Below are 5,738 nucleotides of genomic sequence, written 5' to 3'. Positions count from 1 at the left end.
ATGCACAATGGGAAACCACTCAATGGGCGCGGACGGAAGCAGAAACGTAAGTAAACACGTCACTGATTGCTTGATGTCAAGCATGTCAACGTGTTAGAGAGAGAGAAGAGCAAAGAAAAATGACATATCACAGGCAAGGTCACTTATAAACTTCCATCCTTACTGAATGTGTCTATCAGCATTTTAAAAATTCATGAGGTGAGGATCTTTTCGACTGAGCGATATTCCAGCAGGAACCAAGGAGCACGTATTACTCTTTATTGAACCGAGTGTTAATTTTCACATCTTGTCACGCAATCAGCGTAACGACCACACTCTTTGCCGCCGATTCTTGGAAAGTGTCCAGCAAGCGTGTCAGTGAAGGAAAAAAAATGAATAGTGAACAATCCTTTGAGATTAAAAATTTCACGAGATTGTTCCGCATTTAAAACTAATCTGTTGAGCCAGTGACTCTATCAACAGGAAGAGGGAAGTTCTCGAGGCTTACGTCCTGTATTTGAGGTTTTTCTTTGCCAATGGAAAAAAATCGGCAAACAATATCAGCTAATGCCACTTCCCGACGAAACTGAGAGGGTTAAGATATTACTAATCAATTAATTTTATTCACTTGGAGACTAAAAGAGAGGAAAGGAAAAAAAAAAGAAAGAAAAACAACCACAAATCAGAGTATCTGATCTTTATCGCGAAATGAGAAGTTAAAAACAAAGGATCTAAGTGTAGTTTCAGCGCGTTCAAGGCAATGCTGTTATGAGACTTCTGTTTAAAAATTTCAAAGAAAACAGACGGTAAGAAGGAAATCCGGGCACGTCTTTGAGTTTCAGGTTTCGGGGGCGATAATGGGACACCAAAATATGTCAATTTGATCGATAAAGAGCTGAAGCAAAACCACAGCTACCAAACTTGGTAGTGTGCACCAAAGAGTTTCAATCGAAATCTACGATTCCTTTATCTAGAAAGAGCTTATAATTATGAATTTCTAGCATTTTACTGGTGAGTTTAAGGAGCGGAGATAACAAGTACTGTTAGGCGGCAAGATGACTTTTAAACAACATTCCGATCGTCTGTCACTTGCTGCGCTTCAAGACCGTGGAACTTCTTTTGAAATAAATCAACTGATCAAACAATTTTTTCGGTTAGTCTGAATCAACATTTCGACAGATCTCCCTCTTCCATTTCAGACCAGTGGAAAATCGGTGCATTTTGACTCCTTTGTTCATTTTGGGAGAGGGTTGCTCGATATTAATAAAAGTGCACTTTCTTTATTATTCACAAGGCCCTCTTTCGATTAAAACCTCAAGCCTGGTTCAATGTATTGTGAAATGTTTCCAATTTTTCTTTTTTTCTGATCTGAATTTGCTTGCCCGACATCAGCGAGGTACGTGCAAAAATGTAAACCTCTGCGTCCCTTTAGTTTCAGCCCAGACTGAATCATATGAACACCTCCGCAAAAACTTTGAGACGGGTAGGGCAACACCAAGTGTTAAGACGGCCGCGTGTTGACCATATGGGCATGCTAAAACGGAAGGAGAAAATGTTCGAGATGCAGAAAGGGTCGAAAGAGGATTAATAACAAAACCATAATTAGGTTTATTTTTAAATGGGACCGATATTGACAAAATTTTTATTTTGACCGACCTGGCTTTCGAAACTCCGCCGAGACACTTCCTGTTTTGTATTGAATCGGTTTCGAAACTTGTATGTTTGCTTTGTAAAGATGATAGTTCCACGTGGGAAACTGATGAGGTGGGCTTAGCAATTGTCCATATGATTTAATCCGTTCACAGCTTTTGTTGTCGATTGTCGTATCAGATAAAAGAGAAGGATTACGACTGCTTTGTGACTGACTTTAACAAAGAAACGGAAGTTTTTCCAGAGTTCTTTTGAAAGTCAATCAGGTTGAGGGCTTGTAAACAATAAACACACCTTCTGTTTTTCTGAGAACCTTATTTTTGGACCGGATGAAACTAGCCGCCATTGTTTGAAATCTGTGAAAATTATACTCAAAGCTGAGGTTCTCGTGGGAACACATTTCATTTTGTTATTGGAAAATAACTTACATCATTTTCAGTTTTGATAAACGTCAATTTATCTTCAAAAAGTTGGACGGTCAACTTGGCGTCGATGTTGCCCTATTTCCGGGCTTCGACGTAAATAGGAGACCGTGTGAGTAGCCTACTAATGAGTCGAATTAATAATATTCATTTAAATTTGCCACCCTCATGACCATTTTTACCGTGCTTCTTGATCAGTTGTACATTCTATTTGACAGTGGCGATTGACGAATCCCTTGATCAATAAAGAAAATGAACCACAAAAGGAAACGCTTTTCATGAAAGTTTAATTAGTTACTTCGGCTTTGCTGGAAGACAAAGACTTAACCAAAAGTTCTTCTCACGCAACGAGAGGAAATAGAAGCTGGAATGTCTCGTTAGTGGTCTGTGAAAGATCGTGGCCAGTCACAGTCTCCTTGAGTAGCTCTCTCGCCTGTCTAATGCAGCCAACAGATATAATGCATATGATGTCGTACAACAGGGCCTAGTGGTCTCTGTTTTGGCGATGGCAAAAAAATATCTAAAGCAATAGACATCATTTAAATTGCACGATAAACGTGGATGAGTGGTGGGGGAGGCTATCAGTATTGCCTTACATGCACGTAAGAAGTATTTTCAAGCTCTTTTGCAGATCATTAGACAGACGTGGAATGTAGGACATTTCAGGCAGCTTGAGCCTTGACTTTTCTGAATGACCTAGAAGAAATAAAATACAGCGGAAGGTTGAGTCATATCCATAACTTAGGGATAATATCACCTGAGATATAATCTATGTCTTTTTTAAGAGGGTGTAGTGTAGGTATGTTGAGATAAAACAAACCCATATGGTCTGACAACCTCGTGGGTTGCAGTGTCACTTGGACATCATCTGTTTCTCAGCAGTTTATTAAGAACATGTGGGATGAGACGGCCGTGATATGTTGGGTTGGGCAGCTGAATTTTGTTACTGGCGCAATTTATCTTTAATGTACTGAGAAAATAAAACTTTGTTATTAGCCATGCAGGGTGCTGATAACTAAGAGGCAAAGGTTAGGCAATTAATGTAGTTATCTAATTAGAGTTAATGAAAAATTATGGAGTTTACCGCGTTTACAAAACCAGAGAGCAATTTATAAGTGAGTGCCAAAAGTAATCTTGAATTGCATAACATGTTGGTTTTGCTTTTCTGTGCTCTGTCAGATCAGACCAAACAGTTTAAACTAGCGCATCCTTCTCAATCAACCAGATGAAAAACTAAACCAATCGCAATTTAATCCCTCGCGTTTCACTGTGTTTCAGTACCGCTGTTCTGTCTGTTCTCGTTGGTACCCTGTGACACTTCCTTGTCAGGTCTTTCAGGCGAAATAACTATGCGTTTGGCTCTGCAACCTCGGTCAAAATGCGCTTTTTGGGCCGGCCATGGGGTCGATATTAGTGACTACCACAACAGACTTAGTGGTAAAAAAAAGGGAAGAGAAAGAGAACCACAAATAATCTTTACTTTGAAGAGAAATTGGTTGAATAGGGCAGTTTTCAACTGAGCAACGAAATGCCAAGTCGGAGTAATTACAATGGCCAATATGAACAAAGGTTCAAACAATCTTTAGCCGATGAAAAAAGTGCAACGAAACAAGCAAATTTCCTGAAACGCAGAAAAACGCGGGTGACTAAGTCACTATTGGTTTTCGTTTTGCGTTAGATTGGTTGAAAGAATAGCGCGCGATTTCTGGCACATTCACAGAGCGAGGTAAAGTGAAGGCAAAGCAGCAGCGGATTACACTCATTACTGAATTAAAAATTTCTCTAGGGTTTTTTCATTCGCAAGAGTGATTTATAATCATGTTGAGGGAGTAAAGACTGGCTCCATTACCAGCTGCTGTTCAGGAAATGATCCCGCTTCAAGAGACTCCATGAGCTCACACCCGTCTCCTGAAGAGATATTTTTATCGGAGAGGAACGAAGGACGTATTTGAGTTCAAGGGAATGACGAAAATCGAGCGCAAGGAATAGATGGAGTGCTTTTAAAGCAATATTTCAATGTAAGAGGGTTTTAACTACAAAGGAGACAAGTTATTTCTTTTTTTTTTATTTTTTATTTTTTGCCATCCGTCTCAAGTTTGAAGAATACTTTTCCAGTTCATCTGCTCTTTAGGTCAACTTAAAGCCTCATTGTCGATTGCGAGATTTAAAGGATCCCCAGCTTTGAATACTATTGCTCTAAACAGGAATAGGAAAACGCCACATCACAGTGTGTCAGTCAAATTTCCATGTCTGAACAGGCAGGAAAGCAAAGCCATCAGAATGAGTGCGGTTTAAGAAATTTGGTTTTTAGAAACATCGATATGCGTCAACTGAGTTATTCTTATCAGTTGATTTCCCAGCGACAGACTACCGAAGGCGACGCCCATCCTAAAAATTTCCTGTTCCAGTATAAAACGGAAAACGATTTAATTCATCGTTGTCGATAATGAATAATTATGCTCTATTACCACGGCCAGCCGTCTGGATATTTCAAGCTTTCTTTTTTTTACAAGGAATGAAGTTTAACCATGCTAGTGAAAGGATCTCTGTTGATGGAGACATTTAGAAAGCACTCTGCATTGCTTCCAACTGTGTTCAAACGTGTTGGAAAGTTAGGTTGTTAGTTTTGCCTTCAGCTTCTGAGAAAGATGTGGATTTCTTGATTTCTGACATCCTTCCGTCGAAATATGGGTGAAAAAAAAAAAGAATATATAGATTGATAAATAAACAAATAACAGAGTTATTTTGTCAAAATTGACAAATATCTAAGTTTTGGTGAATGTGATTTGTTAATTTGCTTCTATATTACAAGACGAAGATGTAAACTTGTCTACCAATCGCCCCAACCCCCACACCTGTTAAAAGAAAGTGTGCTAGCCAGACGAACCGTACAATAAAATTCAGAATGACTGGGTCTTTCGGTGTTTGTAGCGATTTAAAGCCGACGCCATAAAATCCAAATCAAACCTCTCCAACGCTCCGAGAGTGGTAAAATTGGACTATGCTACGTGGCTAAGCTGGATCAGCTGATGTTATGTATATTAAGCGTTCTTAGTGTATAATTTTAGACCTTATTGTATAGTCGTCAAGCTGTGGTACTTCAGTCGCGGCGTGACGATTTAAGTTATTACAATAACTCAAGTCCTTAGATCACTTGTACGGGTATCATGAAAGCGCATATCAATATGTTTTCGAGATATTTGGTTGGTTCATTTGCATAATATTTCAGAGGGAAAAAGTCAACGACAAATTAACACAATAAGATAAACAAGATACGTGTTGTGATTAGAATACACAAATGTTGATGTTCAGGTGAATGATGACTTTACCTATTTCAAGTTAACGGTACAGATCTATTTCGTATTAGTTTGAAATACATGACTCCAGTTAATTTTTGTAATAAAGACGAGAATAACTACAGAGTCATTATAAATAAGTCGTATTATATACATAAATTTAATGGATGGCGTCTTTGGGTAATATTTACGTGGCTTTTAACAAGCGCATTGTTCTTTCAAAGAGAGCACGATTGACCTATCGCACCTGTTAATTTTTTCCGGATCAAAATACTTTTTCTTTCAGAATCAATAAAAGATATTTGTCTTCAGAGTTCAAGGATGGAAGGTAGTGGTGATTTTTCGGTTTAAATGAGAAACATTTTATAATTGATATTTGTTTTGTTATATC

This window comes from Pocillopora verrucosa, chromosome 14 (assembly GCF_036669915.1).
Source record: "Pocillopora verrucosa isolate sample1 chromosome 14, ASM3666991v2, whole genome shotgun sequence".
Lineage (NCBI taxonomy): Eukaryota > Metazoa > Cnidaria > Anthozoa > Scleractinia > Pocilloporidae > Pocillopora > Pocillopora verrucosa.
Note: the sequence above shows the minus strand (reverse complement) of the source record.